Source organism: Protopterus annectens, chromosome 2.part2 (assembly GCF_019279795.1).
Source record: "Protopterus annectens isolate FY-2018-M chromosome 2.part2, PAN1.0, whole genome shotgun sequence".
Classification (NCBI taxonomy): Eukaryota; Metazoa; Chordata; order Ceratodontiformes; family Protopteridae; genus Protopterus; species Protopterus annectens.
The window spans coordinates 375,398,143-375,418,710 of record NC_056730.1 but is presented as its reverse complement, the minus strand read 5'-3'; positions in this window follow the sequence as shown (position 1 = coordinate 375,418,710).

Here is a 20,568-nt window from a genome sequence, read left to right as displayed (position 1 = left end):
TTACATCTTTATTATTAGCAATAGGTTTATTGTTATACAAATATGGACAAGCCATTCCATCACATTCAGAGCCCACATATTTGGTATTCTCCTTAACTAAAGCAGTGCCATACCCTGTAGAGTGAAAGTAATTTACCATATGTTCTAATTCTTTTCTGAACCCTTCCTATCTAGCATTTAACCTGCTAGCACGTAGCATTTGACTTTTCACAACCCCTTAATAAACATGTTGGGGGTGCATGCTATTAGTATGACCATATCTAGTTGTCTGAACATATTTTCTATGTACCCATATATGCAGCTCCTCATTAACAATACATAATGTAATATCCAAAAAATTAATACTTTCTTTCAAGAACTTTAAATCTATCTCAAGGAATGCTGTGGTTTCACGTAGTTCTTACACAAAGGTTTCTAAGGATCTACTATCACCCTCCCAAAGAAGGAAGATGTCATCCATGGACCATTTGTAAAATTTTAGCTGACTTCTCTTAAAAGTAATACATGATGTAGTTAGATCAAAAATATAAAGTTCTTCCCACCTTGTTAACATCAAATTAGCATAACTATTTGCCACTGGGGTTCCTATTGCTACTTCCAGTAAATGGTGAAAGTAAACCTCTCCAAAGGAAAATGCATTGTTTTCCAGTACTATATCTAATATAGAGCAAATAGATGAAATTTTACTTGGCAAATTGTCACTATGATGAACTAACCACTCTCTTACATACTGAATACCAGTATTATTAGGAATAACAGTAAATAGAGATTTAGTATCCATTGACTAGTAAAATACCATTTGTCTGATTGACACTCAAATAACTTTTCAGAGCATTAAGAAAATCACTGGTATCTCTTATGAAACTGTTACTAAATCTTAATATTTGTTTAAATTACTGTTCAAGATATTAGCTGTAGTTACCCATTTTCATCCCAACACTTTATGACTCATGGGTGGGGAGGATGTATTTTGGGAAAGCCATATATTATAGGGCAGATAGGGTGAGGAGTAGATACATAATTATATAAATCTGGTGTGATTGTACCTTCCACCAGTCATACAAAAACAATTTTATCTTATAAATCATGCTATTTAAATCATTTATATCCATTATTACAGTTTTTCCACCTTAACGTGTCTACTTTATAACTACATTATTTCTAAGACACAAATTAAGTAACGATTTCCTTTCATCATTATCTAAGTTAAAATAATTATTAGCTTTATTCTTAAAAAAGAAGTCATAAATATCATTTTCACACATTAAAATAACACATTAACTGTAGAAGAGCTGTTAGGTATAAAGGTACTGACTCTCTTCAATGCTCCGTCATAACAACCAATTTCATTTCTAAACACAAGTTTTAAGTCCATATTTCACACAAATAATCAAAGGTCAGTTAGGCAATCAGTCAAACATCCATCCTTTGATGGAGTAAATGTTAAGGCTCTATCCAGAACTTTCAAGTCAGCATCTTGGAACTGTATACTAGATAAGTTAACCACAGTATGTCCAATAATATTTAATTATTTTTGCATCGAGTTGCTGGGCCTACCTTTATAGGTGTATTTGGTCCCATTTGCATTGGTGTTTCTGGTTCTGTGACCAGTCCAGACTTTCGAGTCCTTCCTCTGCTCACAGATCTCACTGGGTGCTGTATCTGTATTGGGAGATTCAACTGTAATTTGTTCTTCCCTAAACAAAAACAGTATTTTTCGGTCTTGCACCTTCCTTTTCATATAATCCACTTTTTTTGTAGTCTTTTCTACTCTCATTGTTTCATTTGAAGTAGTAAAGTGTGAATCATCCGTTGCAGGTCTGTTTTCTTCCAGAATATTACTTTCATAAACAGAGAAGGAGTCCAAATCATTAACTGTTAATAAGGTGGGAAGAACTTTATATTCATGTTCTAACTACATCATGTATTACTTTTAAGAGAAATCAGCTATAATTTTATAAAAGGTTCATGGATGACATCTTACTTCTTTGGGAGGGTGATAGTAGATCCTTAGAAACCTTTGTGCAAGAACTAGATGAAACCACAGCATTCCTTGAGTTTAATTTAAATTTCTCAAAAGAAAGTACTAATTTTTGGAAGTAGAGCAAGTCTCCTGCAACATTATTTGACTTATTTGTAGGTAATAAGAATTTGTTACTAGAGTGAAGATCCCATTTTTGGACAATAGGTCAGTAATACGTTATGTAGTACGGGGCATTTTTCTGGAGGATGAATGAGTTTGTCTGCTGTAGTTAGTTATAAATATGTTAGGTAGTTGTGTATTTGAAGCCAGTTTAATTGCTTTAAGCTATGACAGTGGTGGGTCCTATGAGGGAGATTGGTGGCAAATTTAGCTACTTTATTGCAGCAAGAGGCAAGTTTCTTTGAGTATTGTTTGTTTGTTGGGATAGGAGCAGTGTGTAAGAGAGTTGGCTATAAGAAGGTGATGTCTTTGAGTCAGTGGTGGCTCATCCTATTGGACTGCAGCTCCCCCAGGCAGAAACCAAAACTCTCAAATGAACTTGTGCATGAGTTGACACTCAAATCCGGACTGCTGTTTAACCAGTCCAGATTCGAAAGCAGGCAACAGTCTCACAGATGCTTCAGAAGTCTATGTGGTTACAGCCACATAGACTATAAGAGGATCGGGCTGCAAGGTCTGCAGTCTCAGAATGCACACATGCATGTTCGGCAGTCTGGCCAGCACTGGAAATGGAACTACTAGCTTAAACGAGCTGTGCTGCTGTATGGAAGAAACTGAACTGGCTTTGGAGCTTCTGAAGGAACAGGCTGCGCTGCTTTAACATATTGGGAAACAGAGCAACTAGCTTAAACGGGCTGTGCTGCTAAATGGGAGGAAATGTAGCTACTAGCTTAAACTGGCTGTGCTAAACGGGATGAAACGTAGCTTTATGGAGGAATGGGCTGTTGTATGCAGGAACCTGAACTGGCTGATTTGTAGGTACTTTGTATAACGGTGTGTGTGTATGTAAAATGCCCCAGTTACCTATAACTGGTGGCTAGAGAGAGTGTGTGTGTGTGTGTGTGTGTGTGTGTGTGTGTGTGTGTGTGTGTGTGTGTGTGTGTGTGTGTGTGTGTTCCCCCATTATTGGCTTTGTGCAGGTTTTTTGTGCTAAGAGGTTGAGAGCTATGGTGAGAACTGAATTCACTGAATATGTTTGGGAGCTGTATTCCCCCATTATTGGCTTTGTCCAAATGTTTTGTGAAAAGAGGTTGTGAGCTATGTTGAGAACTGAATTCACTAAATGATAGCCATTTAAGTTTCAGTCTTCCTGTCTTTCAAGACATAGCTGATTTGGCATAGTGGTATGTTGCTCTAACTGCATTGCACCGGGTCCTGGGGCCAAGACCTGGCAGGGAAATGCATGGTGGTAGCACAGCATTTTATTCTAGCAAGTTTCCAAGGTTGTACAAGTAATGTTTAAAATGTTAAATAAAAACGAAAGTGCCAACTGACACACAAATTAAAATAAATGTTCCAGCCACAGGAAGCAAATGAATACTATAAGAACTTGTTTAATAGCACAACAGACTTAGTGCCTTCACATTACATATAACAGGCTTCTTCTCTGAAGAAGCTGGTTATATGTAAGGTGAAAATGCTAAGTCTGTTGTGCTATTAAACAAGTTCTTATAGTATTTGTTTGCTTCCTGTGGCTGGAACATTTATTTTCATTTTATATTAATGTTTAAAATGTGTCCCTGGTTTTTGAGCTTTTGTCCCCCCCCCCCAATAAATTTTGGCTTTTTCCAGACTTTTTATGCTTATGTGCTGCAAAGTTGAGAGATACAGTTAAGTGTCAAGTGAATTTTACAAGGAGCTAAGAGCTTCAGGGGAAGAGAAGTTTAGTGCTGCTTATGCTGAGTCTGCTTGCATTGTTGATAGCACAACAGGTAGCGTACTTGCTTTCGAAGCCAGGCGGCTGTAGGTTCTACTCCCACAGTATGTAGATACTGTACTGTGTTGTACTTTTAAAGGGGGTGGATGCTGCAGTCCTGAGACTGTCCTCTTTGGTGGAGGTACCTAGTAACTATGAACCTGTTATCAGTTTGTCATCCATTCCCTATTGCAATATTACTAGCATATCATTTTTTTTTTAATGTAACAAGGGCAACAGGCACTTTGTAGATGAAACAATGAAATATAAAGTTGTTTGCTAGCAGCAACCTCTTCATTAGTTAGATTTCTTTAATGTGGAATTAATTATTCAGATGAATTTTACTTCTGCAGTGATTGTGCATATTTACTGATACTGGTGGATTGTAGAAGTTTGAGTAGACTTTTGAATTCGGCAGTTTTGTCATTATTGGTGCATGCATTTTGTTTCATTGTTTACTGGAAAAATGTTCAAAACAATAAATTTAAAACACCCTCTAACAACTACTGTATTATATAATACAATCAGGAAGGTGTATCAAAGAACACATGTATGTTTCGTGTGCAAGGGGCCTATGATTTGAAAACAGCCCAAAGTTAATCTTTATCTGCTACTGGCCAGATGTATTTTCTTTGAATGTGGGTTTTAATGCTGTTTTAATGACTATGAGTTCCAAGGGAAGAAAAGTTTTAATGCTAAGTCTGTTTTCACTGTGAGACTGCATTGCTTTGTTTAGCAGATGTCTGTTAGTGTTTGTGCTGTAAAATGTAAAATAAAACTTTTAAATGAAATCCAAATCATCATAGAAGTAAAGTAGTATGCACATTACAGTGTTTATGGTAAATGGGGTGAAATAGCCATGTAATGGGACATTGTAATGGCTACAAGGGGGAGACCCCCATTCGACCATGAATTTGTGAGGTGGAAAGGGCAGCAAATTCAGTGACAGTCCCGGCTGAACTATACCTCTCAACTGTCCAGATTTCCACAGAATGAATAGATTTTTGCTTCTTATTTTTGGTTTGTTCCTCATAAAATTTGTGTATTTCTGGCAAATCATTTAGGAATGAAGTGACTAAATAATGACAGACATTGAGTTTCAGACTTCACACCCTTCAGAAAAATGCATGCTGAAGCAAGACCTGTTATTCTATCAACTGTCTAAGTTTATACAACAGCAATTTTTAGTACTGTCTGTATGTTTCCCCAATATATTTGGCCTTGTCCAGATTTCCTGCATTAAGAGGTTGAGAGGTTCACGCAAATAAATCACTTTATAGAATTAGGTATATCCAAACCTCTCAACTGTCCCCAACTTTGGCTCAGTATATTGCTCTCCTCCTAATAATCCCTCTGCAAAATGGCAATTTTGGAAGAAAATGTGGAGGGTTTACAATTAAGAAATAATTGTAATGATCAGAGGTCTAGATTACTTTTATTTCAGAATTGCATGTAGATTCCCTTATTTTGTCAGCTGCTCAACTTAACAGTACTAATATTAAAAAGTACCCCTTCTTTGACAGGTTCCCAACTGTATTGTGTGGCTATTTAATATTTTTGCATCACATTTTGGTCTGTTTTTCATAAAATTGTGGTTTTCTGGCAAATTAGTTGCATATCATTAAAGATTGAAGTTAGAAAATAATGACAGACATTTGAGTTTCAGATTTCATACCCTTCAGAAAATTCATACTAATGCAAGACCTACTATTCTATTATCTTTCTAAGTTTATAAGAGCAATATGTAAAAATATTGTCCTTTTTTTGGGCCTTTGTCCCACTTCTATTTATGGCTTTGTTCAGATTTCTATCTCTGAGATTGAGAGGTATGACAAATGCGTCATGGCCATCACCGTCAGCCACAGACAATTCAAATTGTGACATGCTTGTTGCAACCCACTCCCCCATGTAGTGACTCTGGATGTGTTCAAACAAGGCAAGGAGCAGTTATGCAGTGTAAGTGTGCAGAGTATCCCCCATCCAAGGTAGACACAAGTACTACAGTGGCTTTTCATCTGTCCTTGATTTTGCAGAATGTTCTGTTTTTCTGTCTTCATACTGTTGATTTATGCTCATTATTATTCAGAAAATGTATGTTATTGCCCTGCCTGTTGCTCTGTGTTTAAGTAGCAAGGCTTTAATGACCATCAGGTAAGCTTGTCTGAGATTGTAAGATGCAATTAAGCTTTAATAAGCATACTGTAAAGGATTACCAACATTGAAAGCCTTTTTGTTGTTGCCATGCAGAGAATATTTGCATAACTAGATAATGTGTAAGCCTTAGCTATTGAAATCCATATGACAGTATTCGTAATAAAGGACAGAATTACAGTATTTTCAGAAGCTCACTACATTTGTTGGAGATTTACAGTCATCTTTGCAGGCTTTACCAGTAAACTAAACAGAATGCCAATCTATCATGTGTGGTCCATAACATGTGCAGTAATCCTTTAAGCAATTTATCTTGACGTTGTTTCTTGTTTGCTGTTCATTTTTTACTTTGATCATGTTTTCCCCATGAAACAAGTAGATAGTTGTTGTCAGGCAGCAGGTCTTTTTTGCATAAGAAACATTTTTACAAGTGGGGGTATCACAGAGATTGCTACTTTTATAAAGCTGAATATAAATTATAATTAGAACTGCAGTGCAAGGAGAAGTGGTTTGAGTTGAGTGCTGCTTGTTTTTTTATACTTGATTTTGACTGGCATTCCAGTAATGTATTTAAAAAGTAATTATTTTTTTTTCCTGCCTCACAACCTTTTTGTTTCCATCTAGATATTAAGTAAGCTATCATGTAACCAATGCATTGAAATATTGTTTTCTTCTACACTTCATTTTGTCTTGATTGGACTCTCATAATAACAGTTTGGCACCCAGGGCAGCGTATTTAATTAAAGTCCCAGTTTTTGTGGTTTTGAGCATAGCTCCGCACCTTTTTAGTTGGTCACACCCCTTCCCATTGGCCCCACCCATTCCTCTGTCTCTTGCAGCCCCCCTTTGATGTGAAGTCACCAGCTGCCACTGGCTAGAGTTTTTCTTGCAGTATCTGTATGGAATTCATTGATCCTATCAAGGGAGCCTAGTTTCTGATGAGTATATTTTATGGTGTGTAGTATATGTTGGTCATATTTTAGATTGTCATATATTATAATGCCTAGAAGTTTATAACTTAAAGTTTCATTGACAGTATTATTTGCTGATTTATGGCAAAAAATTCCTTTTGATTTTGCCAACTTTTTGAAGAAAAAGCATTAACTTAATTTTCTTGGGGTTGAGTAGGAGGTATGATTCTTTGAGCCAGGTTTTTACAGAGGAGAAATATTTTTGGGTAATGTCTTGGAACTTATTGTTGAGGCTGCACATATTAAAGCTGAGTCGTCTACATACTGAACTAAACTAGCATGGTGAGTGGAGGCAGTCATGGTGTGGCGGTCATTACTAAATATTATTAGATAGGAGAGGAACCAGGATAGAGCCCTGCGGGACACCTGTAGTAACTGGTTGAAAGGATGAGTAGGTTTGTTGCTATTTACTGGCTTTTTGCCTTCCAGATAGGTAACTAAGAAACCACAACAAGGAGAATTGTGAAAGTCCTATTGAGGAGAGTCAGATGAGCAGTTGCTGGTCCAAGACCGTATCAAATGCCTTTTACAAGTGTACAAACATGTTGGACACAAGAATGGCCATTGTTTCTGTGTTGGTTTATTATACTGGAAAAATGTAGTAGAGCAGTAGTGGTGCTATGCTGGGGCCTAAAGCCATGTTGCATTTCTTAGAGCAGGTTATTTCGGGTTAGGTATTGCATCAGATGCATATCTCTAATATTTTGGAGAAGGAGAATTGCTATTGGTCTGTAGTTATTAAAGTCTGTAGATGTGCCATCTTTGTGCAATTATATGATGTAAGATTTTTTCCACAGTGATGGAATGTATTTTTCCTCTATGGACCTATTAATTAGTATGGACACAGTATGACTTCTGCAGCCATTTTAGGTAGTCTGATCATAGCTGGTCTGCAACTATATGGTAGTAGTTTTTAGTTTAAAGATCAATATCCTTATGAGCAAAGTAGCTACTGAGCTGTGGGTGGTTTTCATTGGATAAGGGTAGAGAGAGGGGGCAGATGTATTAGTGTCTAAGAGATAATATTGATTGTATAAAGTAGGAATTAAACTCTATGGGGATAGAGCCTGTCATATTGTCTGTTTTTGGAGAGGGAGTAGTGGTCTTGCCAGCATGGAGTAGTTTATTTAGAAATGACTATAACTGTTTTGGCTTGTTTTTATGTTTGTCTTGTAGAATGGTTTAGTATCTTTTTTATTCTGGTTGACATGAAGTCTTGCAAGGTTTCTGAGATGTCTAAATTGCTGGAAGGCATTTTGAGTTCTATTTTTCTACTAATTTCTCCAGGCTTTATCCCCATTTGTCATGATTTTTTTGTTTCTTTTGTCAGCCATAGTGCAGGGTTTGACTTCAATTCTTTTGTTATGCACTACTGCTGGATTATTTAAGGTCTGTAAGACTATGTTATTAAAGTGTTCTGCAGCAGTATCTAGTGGCATTGTTCTAAGCACATTCCATTTATATTGTTTTAGTGTTTCACTGAAAATAGTTTTGCTGAAATTGATTACATATGTTGGTATGTGGTCACATATACTATGTGAGAGACAGTCTACTTTTGTCAGTTTGTCTGGTATGTTTATAAAAATCCATTCTAATGCTGAGTGTCTCCCTACGTTGTATTGATTCTAGTAGGTAGGTTATTAATTGTCTAAAGTTGAACAAGTTTATATATTCAGTGGGGGTAGTGGAATTTATGAGTAGCCGGTCAATATTTAAGTCTCCAAGTCTTATAATTTCAAGGTTAATTTGTTGTGATATCCAATATAGAATGCTATCAGCAGTATCGGTGTTAATGCCTGGTGGTATATAAATTGCTGTCAGACATATATTTTTTCTGTTGTTGATTTTTAGGAGTGTTATTAGAAGTTAAGCATTGTTAAATCTGGGTATTTCCTGTGGAAGTAAGGTGATGGTTCGGGAATATTTATAGATGATCGCTACACCACCTGCACTCTTGTTTTGTCATATTGTCATGTAAAGTCATATCTCGAAAACTGCGCAATCTAGACATCTATCGTTAGAAAGTACAGTTGTGTGAAATCTTACTATAACAGTAGATGTCCTTCCCTTCACTGTTGCAGTATTCCTTACATTAGGGATACCCTGACAGGGGTAGCCCAGTGTCTGACCAGTATAAAGCCTTAGGGTTACTAGTATGTCATATGTCACATGTATGCTCCCCACTTACAACATAGGGTATAACAGTGATGTAAGGACATACTTACCACAGAACTGAAAAGCCCCAGGATGAACACACAGAGCAAGGAGTAAAGGAGGAACATGTGCATCCAGAAGGAAAAAAGAAGTAAAGAAAAAGGGGGAGGAGGGATGGAGCGAATACAGCAACAGTGAAGGGAAGGACATCTACTGTTGTAAGATTTTACACAACTGTACTGTGTCCTTCCATATCACTGTTGCAGTATTCCTTACACAAGGGAGAATACAAAATCTCAAGAGGAAACTTGGTAGGAGGAAGGTCCAGCAGAGCCCTCAAGAAAGCCATGGATGATAGCCCTTGAAAATCTGGCTTTATCTCTGGAAACCACATCCAGCTTATACTGTTTACTAAAAGTATGTACAGAAGTCCAAGTAGCTGCCTCAAGGATGGGATTAGTATCCAGTCCTTTGAACTAAAGCACCAGAGGAAGCTACAGCTCTAGTAGAATGAGCCTTTATAGAAGTAAAAAGGCTTTTCCCAGGAAAACAGTAACAAAATGAAATGGCCTTAAAGATCCAGGAAGAAATTGTTTGCTTAGAAACAGCCAAATGTAGAGACCCAGGATGGAAAGAAACAAAATATTGCTCAAATTTACTAATGGCTTTAGTTTTATCTAAATAATATCTGAGTTGTCTATGCAAATCCAAGGTGTGAAAAGCCTTCTGACTAGCAGACTGCAGAGAAGAGAGAAAATGGGCCAATGAGTTGACTGATTAAGAGACAACTCATTTACCACCTTGGATTAGTATGAAGAGACGTCCTGTCCCTATGAAAATCTAAAAAGGGAGGGACAACCATAAAGACTTGAAGCTCAGACACCCTTCAAGTTGAAGTAAGTTCCAAAAGAATAATGGTCTTCATAGTACAGTGCTATAAGGAAGCTAAAGCTGCATGCTCAAAGGGAGCCTTAGTCAATTTTTCAAGAACAAAATTAAGGCTCCCTGGGAGACTTAATATGAAGGATACCTTTAAGGAATTGTTAGACCTCAAATCTGGAAACCAAAGGAGGAGCCAAAGGCAGACAAGCAGAAATAACTGAAAGGTGGGATTTAGTGGAAGAGTATGCCAACCCAGAATGGAGCAGTTCACACAAGTAAGAGAGAACCAATGAAACTTCCACAGAAGTGGATTCAGGTTACAGGCAAGACACCAAACAGAAAATCTCTTCCATTTGGACAACTAAGATTTCCTGGTGGTGGGCTTTCTGGTGTCTTGCAGAACCTGAAGCACAACCTCAGAAAAAAGGAGCCTGAAAGGGATCAACACCCTGTCACCCACAGTGTCATTTGAAGAGTGGACAAGTGAGGATGGATGAGAGTCCCCTTATCTTGTGCAAGTTGGTCCATCCTGTAAGGTAACTTGTGGTGATTAACAAAATCCACAACCAGCAATAAGGTCCAGGAATGAAAAATGAAGGCCAACCAAAGTTTCAGTACTTTAATAAGACACAACAGGATTGAGCGCTTTTCGTATAAAAATACTTCATCAGAATCAAATGCTTAAGCGCAAACACCATCTTTAAATACCCCTCCCTATAGTCACACGATCCATGCATCATAGGTAACTGCTTAAAGAAAAAAAACACTTTAAAAAAAAAATGACAAGTATTTCTTGCCTAAAACATTTTTTAAAAGACTGTTTTTAAATTTACACACCACACATTAATAACACAAAATGGACTTTCTCAAGCCTATACATAATTATTAGCTTCTGCTAAAAAATTATTTGTTAGACAATGCCTGATAAACACACACATGGATGAATGTTAGCTAAACAATATAGGATTTAAGTTTTAAGACACTAGCTATTGACACCCCTTCATTAAGACCTGGAGGGTTAGTTGCATTTAATCAGAACTGCCAACGCAGTTCCCTTTCTTCCAACTTATCCTCCCGCGGTCTCCACCTAAGGTCTTGTAACACTTGTTCCAGAATAAAAAAACGAAACCTATGGGTCGCGTACTGAATAATATGTTTAGCCAAGTCATTTCTGCTATCCTGCTTTCTAATATCCGCTTCATGTTCATATATACGTTCTTTAATTTTTCTCTCTGTTTTACCAACATAATATTTCTGACAGAATTGACAGACAGCAGCATAAACCACCCCAATGCTATTACAGTTACAAAAATTCCTAGATCTAATTGTCATCTGGTTCAAAACCAGGGTACCCCTTCCAGGATGTCATTGCAGTAATTACAACAGCCACATTTATAGGTGCCAACCCTTTTATCACTATGTCCATATTCACAATGCACAGATGTATGTTCTATATAATTTTTGATGGTCCTGCCTCTTCTAAAAATGGTTTACTATTGTTAGTTCGAATGCCAAAACATTTGCCGATCGAAACAATGAAAAGTAAAACCGAAACCAAACATTTCGAATGGACACAATGTCGCCCCAAATGATCGACACATTTGAGTCAACATTGTCGCCAAAAATGTGACGTGATAGCCATATAGGAACTGATATAAATCAAACTCCTATATGACATATCACATTTTTGCAGGGGGGCAAGCCCCCCTGCACCTCCCCATACTCCCTGCTACTAATATATTCCAACTCCGAGATCGCACTACAGTGGGGATATGGATGAATTTCCAATCCTCAGTGTACTGCAATCTCTGGACATATAGTCAAACACACTTATGCAAATGCACTACTGCATTAGCATAAGTGTCTTCGACTATCTAATACACTCTTCATTTCGTGCACGACATTCTGTATTTCAGCAACATAACTGCCGGCAGAATGTTGTTTGCACAAATGATAGTAAACCTCTAAAAACCACTGATGAGCTATATCGTAATTGTTCCCCAAATTCTTTAAACAGGGATTTTTGACTGGAAACAGACTGCTTGCCTTGCTTGGATTACTTTTGAATACTTAGTAATTCTGTACAAGTATATATTTTTTATTATTTTTTTTTTTTTTTGACTTAGAGTTTAAGTTCGCTACTTCTACTACTACCCTCAGAGTCAGGAAGGTCAGAAACAACCTGAATGGCCTGGGAGTGAAGAGCTAAAACATACATAGTCATATGGGTTTGGTACTTAATAGCCAAAAAGGCCAGGGTAGCAATAGTGTACACCTTTTTTCTCTAATCTTTCCATGGCCCTACTGTACTTATCAGAAGGAAGTAACTTAGTGGAAGTCAACAGTTTCTAAGGTTTGCCTGAAGAAACAGAAACAACAGAGGGATCAGCAGAAGGACATTTGTAAAGAAACTTGCAATCATCAGGCATGTTATAAAACCTATAATTTTTTAGGAGCTGGGGGTTCAATGTCAAGCAAGAGTAGCTGATGAAAAAGTGTCCAACAAGGCAGCTAGAACTGGAGGGACAGCAGAAGGATTAGGATACTCTATATGGAGGAGTTCATAATATCACTGGACATCAGAAACCTGGGTACAGTCCCTTTTGAAAAATTCCATTATATGGGAAATAGTATCCCCAAAAGAAAGCTCTTCCAAGGGAGAATCTGGACTGACTGAGAACTCTTTCTTAGAACTGTATTCTAATAGAGAAGAAATCTGGGAAGAATAAGCTAACGTCTCTTCATCAGAGTCCAATTCCTCATCAAAAGAGTCCTATTCCTAGACTTCTTAAGAGGTGTAGAAGACTAAGGGGGTAGGAACAGAAACTCCCTGTGTGGACTTCAGGGCCATGAGTGCATCAAACAACCCCTGTGTGAAATCCTGCCACTAACATTGAGGATCATTAGGACCAGGGGAAATATGCTTTGTTTTCTGCTCCTTTTTCAAGGGGACATCAACTCTAAAGATCTTAGGAGGTTTGGACCCTTGCTTGCACTCACCTAATGTAGAAGGAATCTCCAATCTAACAAGAATCTGTGAAACACCTCTCGGCCCCTCGGATATCAGCTACAGTTTCACCTCAACATGCATAACAGACATCTGTAGAGCACCCAATGATGTGCAAGACATTGGATCCATGCCAGTCTCCAAACAGGTTGTGGCAGCCTCAAGAGAGATGTCCACGTGAGGTGCTCCAGCAGCCGAATTTGACCTAACGTTTTGGGTGGTGGTCTTGGTAGACAGCTGACCTTTGGGCCAGGATGAGTCTGTCATTGCACCCTGTGCCAGCAACTTACAATGTGGTTCTCAAGGTAGATGGATAAAGAGGAGAGATGACTTTTAGGAACAAGATCAGGCATGATGTGTGGTCATGTGAAGCACTGAAACAGAACAAACACTGCTCATGATGGTCTTTATGGGGAATCTTTTTCCCATACTGACATTTTCCCATTCTGGGTGACATGAACCTCACAACAAAAGTAAATAAAAACAAGCTAAGAAGAAAAATCCCATTGGGGCACTTATTTGAAACTGCTTGGTAACCAGCATATGAAGGAGCGACTGACATTTGAAGATGGGATTCGGACTGGCAGTAAACAAGTTCTGAGGTAGGTATGTCCATATGTCATCTTTATGCCCTATGCCATGAGTGGGGTATATGTGTGATGTACAACATACTAATAGTCCTAAGGCTTTGGTACAGGATCCCCAGTTTAAGGAATACTGCAACAGTGATATGGAAGGACTTCATTTTTGTTAACCAGAAATAAGCTTTCTCATGACAACAAATGATTCCTCTGTAAGTGCATCTTTATTGAGATATTTGCAGAAATATGAAAACATATGCTTAATTGTATAATTGGCAAAATAAATAACGCTGGATATTTTCCACAATTTGCAAATTCCAATGCAAATACCAAAGAAAGTTTTCTAAAGCAACATCTGAGGTTTCAACTACTATCATGCAGCAGGTTGTGAGTCACTTGTTTTTTTAAGTATTAACTGCATATGGAAATATTGCTGATTTTCTTAGTTACTAACAAACAACTAGCAATATTTCCAGTATAGTGTGGTATAAACCAGTTTTGACACTAAATTGTTCTGTCTCCCACATTGGTGTTTCACTTCATACATCTCAATAATATGTAGGTCTGTCAGTTATGAAAATGTGAACATACATATGAACGTATAAATAATAAGTTTCAAACAAAGATTAATTCATTTCTCTACTTCAGGATATCATAGACTAATAATCTTGGTGTCATTTAGTTAATACCTGTTTGCCTTTTCTAATATTGTGTACTATTAACTGGTAAGCCACTTAGTTAAAGAAAACAGACCCAAAGCATTTATGGATGCCATAAGCAGGTAGGAGTGTGAACTGGATACTGGAAGAAGTCCATCAGAAGGCAAAAAAAGAAATATCCAGACAGAGAAACAAATTATCCTATTACATTCCATCAAACACTTTTGGAAAGTGTTTAACCTACTTAGAGGAAGCAAACTTCCTCATGATACCCTGTCTACAAACACCATTCAATGTGGTACAGCAAAACTTTCTCCAGGAGATTTCCTTAAAAACTTTATCAATCTCCCATCAATAAATTCTACACCTCTCACAGATAATGCATTGCTCATCCTGCCACCTCACTTTCCACTTCAAATGCATATTTTCCAAACAAGTCTCTGTTCTATTTGAAAATATTTCCACTGACACCCCTCCTGGAGCTGACAACATAACCCCCCTGATTCTTATATCACTGTAGAGAGCATCTATATCTTCCTCTAACCAACATATATAAGCTGTCTCACATAAAACATTATGTCACAGATTTGGAAAACTGCTCTAATTTAACCCCGCCCAAAGCAAACTCATCCAAAAGATACCTTTTACTTCTGTCCAATATCCAGTCTACCAATTCTTGGCAAACTTCTTGAAAAGATAGTCTACACCCAACTCTCCCTCTGTATCCAACCATACCACCTGCTGTCCTCCAAACAACATGGATTCTGGAATGGTCTGGACAGCACTGTAGTCCCTAACTGATGACATCTTGCTAAACTCTGATAGTGGCCTCCATGCAGATGCCCTGTTTATAGACCTGCAAAGACATTTGACCTAATTAACCACTATATTATCCAAAACAAATGAATTTAGCATCAGTCCAGATACCATTCCATGGTTTAAAAACTTCCTCACTGGCAGACATTTCAGAGGTAAAATGGAATCTTCCTAGTCAGAATCAACACCTGTTGCCACAAGTGTATCCCAGGATCCATTCTTGCCCTCCTCCTTTTCTTCATATTAATTAACAGATTTTCTAGTGACTTGCCCCTTTTCCCCCAATCTTTTATGTTGATGACATGGTCGTTTATTGATTAGGTCATTCTCACACCAACATTAAATGCCAACTCTAGTCAGATTCATATGAAATCCACCTGTAGTTCATAAACCTTAGACTACTTCAAAACCCCACCAAGACCAAAACTATGCTTTTTGGAACTCCACAGAAAATTCACCAATCAGCTAATGCTTTAGCTATCTTTGACATACACAGTCATTTCTTAGAGACAGCCTCCACCTTCAAATACATAGGACTGTGGCCTGATCAGTCACTAAACTTTAATTTCCACATAGAAAAAGTGAGAGACAAAATAAACTCCTCTTCTCTGCCAATAAAACTTTTGGTTGTAACTGAGGAGGGTAACACTGATTGTCATGGTAAATTGACAGCTTTGCCTTGTGACTTGGTTCTTGCTTCACATCCAGCATCCTGTACAATGTGTGAACTACTGCTTCCAGTGCATCCATCTTTGATTCTTCTCCTGTTGTCTTCACTCGTGGACAAGACTCCAGGATACTTAAACTCCTCTAACTGAGGTGTCTGTTCCCCCTCACATGCTAAGAGTAAGCCTTTCTTTTTCTAGGGAGAGAACCATGACCTCCAATATGGGGATGCTGAACTTCTCCCTGGCCACTTCACACTCCACAACAAATGCCTGCAGTACATGCTAGATATTTCAAGCTTCAGTGCTGTGAGAGCAACAGCATTTGCAATTAACAGAGATGTACCTTTTATCTCACAAGACTGGGTGGTCTCAAAAGCTTGCCTGTACCTTGATATCATATCCATAAAAGTAGCAAACAAGAGGGGAGGCAAATCACACCCCTGAGTCATTCTGTGACCACATTGAACTTCTTATGAATGCTAAGAATAGTGACAAAACCTTCACTCCTCAAATACAGAAACAAGATGTTGTGCACCATGAGTACTGAGATCCCATATTGCTGTAACACTTCCAGGTACACAGTTGTATGTCTTCTCCAAGTTCACAAGACACGTGTACAGTACTGGCAACCTTCCATGACTCCTCAAGCATCTTTGAAGTGAGAAAGAGCTGATCCTGTGTTTCTTGGTGAGGAAGGAATCCGTATTTGTCTTAGGCTTAACTATTTAGAAAAGTCTCCTCTCGAATACTGTGATATATGCTGTCTCAGGGAGGCAGAGATACCTGTGTAATTGGAACTCAACCTCCTATCTGCTTTTCTGAAAATTGGGAACACGCCCTCTGATTGTCAGTCCAGGTGTACTGCTCCTGTAGCTATGTAGGACTTCATACTCAGACTAAATACGCTATTTGGACCTTGAGGAAGCCTACTTCTACATAAAAAGTGCAAAGTTTTTCAGGAGGTTTCTATGCTTCTGAGTGGGAGATGTCCATTACAAGTTTTAGATGCTGCTGTTTGGACTTGCCTAAGGCCCCCCAAGGTATTTACTGAATAGATATCAGTTGCAGCAGTCCTTAGATTACAAGGAGAGATGAGATTCCAAGATGTCCACCAGGTAGGAAGCACACTTCTCAGTCAGCTCCTGACAGAAAGTTATAATCTAACCCAATCTGGGCTCCAGCAGCTCCACTAACTCATCAAAAATCAAGAAATACTGTACTATACTGGATACTAAAGCATCTTTTCAGAAGAATTTGTAAAATATACAGAATTTATATACATATCTGCAAAACCACATGTGCTGACAAGGGAATTTCTGCAAGCAGTTCAGGCCTCACCGATAAACTACAGGAAGCTACATAGAAAATAAAAAACTTTGATAAATACAGAAACATGGACTCAATGGAAGCTCAAACATCAAAAACAAGACTTTCACAATTAATTTCACTGGAGAAAGAAGTTTGTACAAAGAGACAAAAAACTGCAAAACAGCAAACAGACCTACAGAAGCAGACTGCCCAAATGATGACAGAACAACTCCTTTTTATGGAAGAACTCAAAGCAGCTCTAACACCCTTGCAGGAAGAAATACACTCCTTTTCTACAAAACTAAATGCTTTTGGAAGTACTTTAGATCAAATATTATCTAGACTAGAGAAAAATGAAGAGAAAACTGTAGAAAATGAAACTAAGATAGAAGAAATCAGAAGTACTAATGCCACAGAAAAAACAGTCCCTTGGATTTACTAATCTTCCGTGTAGCACTAGATTAGTCTTACACAGAAGTGCCAGTGTAAGAGTATGATGGCAGCATGCCATGCATATTGAGGGCACTCTGCCTCAACGCTAAAGCTTACACGGAGCGTGGACAAGTGTAGTGGGCGTGTTGGACTGCAGTCCAAAAATCCACGCCCCTGCAATGAAGAAATGCCGCAACTACCAGTTACATGAGCGAGTCCGCTCACATGTGTACAATGTAACACTACACTCCCCCATACGGTAAACAACTTACAAAATAAAAAATAAAAATAATTTGTTTTTCTTCTGATATAGCTGCCCATATTTGCACAGGTTTGCGTGGGTTTGCCCATTGCTTAGCTACAGTTAGCAGCTTAGACACCAGAAGAGGATAAAAAGAAAAAACATATGCAAATTAAGCAACATAGCAATAGCGTAGTGGTTAGAGCCTTCGCACAAAGAGGAGGCATTCCCGGTTCGAGTCCCACTACTACACGTTCCATTTTCTGTGGGAAATCTGTATACAAAAATATTTCCTGACATTTTTTATGTATAAGTTTTGTAAAAAGCATCGAAATGTTAAATGTAGTAGTGAACAAATTTTATATACATATATATATATATATATATATATATATATATATATATATATATATATGAAGGCGAAATGTTTATGCATTCTGAGGCATGTGTACCCTATTTTAAGCAATATAAAGCACTGCTAAGCACATTTTACCAGTATTGAGTATATTTAAATACAATTGTGTGTAGCTGCGCACCGGGCTAAACAGCGCAACGTCGGGCAAAGTTGAGCAAAGTCGGTTAAACACGCTCACACCTGCTTTACTGTTCCTTAATCAGTCAGGTCTGCCCAGCAGGAAAATAAAAAAGTAATGACAGGGCTTGAACTCAGGATACTGTGCACTATAGTCACAGTACTTAACCATGAAGCCATGACAGCATTTCACAAACATGCACTTTCAACAGACACATATCTATCAAAGGAATTTTAAACATTGCCAACATCAGCTAAGCAGGCATGCCCACAGTTGAGCTTTTCCAAAACTGGCCAATCACAAATAAGTGCGGGAAATGAGGCATACTTAAGCTCCACAGGTGGGAATACTTGCTATAACTGGTTGTGGCTTCCTTCTGCAGTCAGCATGGCTGGTGTTGGTGAAGGCATTCGATGTAAAGTGCAATGCTGGGGCATCCAGGAGTCCAAAATTATGGTTTGGCACCTCATCCACAAACATGAGGAAAGACTCCTGCAGAGCCAGTACCAGGATACCCAATATAAAACGGAGGCCTGGAACAGTCTTGCCCATGATCTCACCAGTGCCACTGGTGTTCCTCGGACTGGTGAGCAGATCAGGCACCATTATTCTGACCTGAAGTGGCGTAGGGGGATGAACTGTACCGGTCGATCCAGGAATCCCATATGATGCCTAATGCCCCAGTACTAAGTAAGTAGCCATTGTATTAAGTAGTTAAGAATTGCTGTGCTTGTCTATACTATGGATAGGTATGTCTCAATATCACTGCATTTACTTCACAGCTGCAGGTGACCGGGCTATGAACCTGCAAGCCCATGAAGATAGGCTGCAAAGGCTGCGTCATGAGGCAGGTTAGTAATTATTCTGCATGTACTGTTATATAAAATAAATGAGAGAGCTTTCAAAAAGTCTTTTAACCCAATAAATAAAGGTGTAATAATCCTTTAATAAATGTATGATTCATGGAGTGCGTCTGTGTCATTTTCTTTGATATGTTGTTGTACTGTTGCATTCTACAAATAGTAGTGTTGTATTAAGCAGTGTCAACCTGCACTTGGGTAGGCCCATATAACGTGGATGAAGGGAGTGCCAGTAGCTTGTATGCATATGTACAGCCCTCAACTGTTGGTTCATTGCCAGCATGTGCAGGTTGATATGGCACATGAGTAGCTTGGCAGTGTGTTCCCCAGAAATGTCAGTGTGCTGCCAGAAATGTAGGGAGCTGTTAACATATAACTGATACTTTCACCTGAACATATCTAGATAATTATATGAAAGTAGAGCTGTCAGTGTACCATCTTAGCAGTAGTGTGTGTGAGCAACTCTCAAAATATGTTACAGTAACATCTGCATCTTGGACAGTTTGTATGTAAGATACAGCTCATGTATATAATGATCTAGAAAAATCCAATTGCACAATATAAGGACATTGGGTAGTGTAATACATGTAAGGGACATATAACTGCAGTTAATAGGAATGTAGTGAAAACTAGAAGGATATATGTTGTTAATTGAGCTATCTTTTTCCACCCTACTGTATGTGCATAAAAAATGCAATTCCACACCTCAATCAGTATGTCTAATTTTATTTTATTTAATTTATTTATTTATATTTGTTGACTGGGAGTGTCCGACTGGATGTCGGTCCATTTTCAGTGGTGGCCCGGGGAGAAAAGCTCCACAGTTAAAATAAACAGACAGTAGTTACATTGGATTACATAGAGATTAACAATTTACATAGCAATTACTTGCAACTTATTTACAGATGAAGAACATAGTACATCAGTAGACAACTAGAATTTTTATCTGTGAAGTACATAACAGACATTAACAAATGTTAAAATAAGAAGTTCCTGCTGTGTAATAAGTACTAGGCTTATGAGCATCTGAGCTTGCTATAATCAAGGTAGTTAGTGGAGTGGAAAGAAAGGTAGTGGTTGGATGGGGTGGGTGATATTAGAGTGGGAGTTGCAAGGGCATAGCCAGCATGTTTTTAGGTGTGCTTTTAGTAAAGTTTTGAAGTGGGTGCATGATGGTATGGAGGAAATTGTGGGTGGGAGTTCCATAGTTTGGCTATGGTGCAAGAGAATAGTGCTTCACCAGCAGAGTTATTGGCTTTAATGATCTGCAAGTGATTTTTGTTGCTGGATCTTAGTGGTCTGGTGGTGCGATAGGCTTGGAGTAGATTCTGGAGGGTTGGGACATTTAGTGGATGGTTTACTAGTTTGTGGGTGAGTGAGAGTTGATACCATTGAAGGAGGTGAGG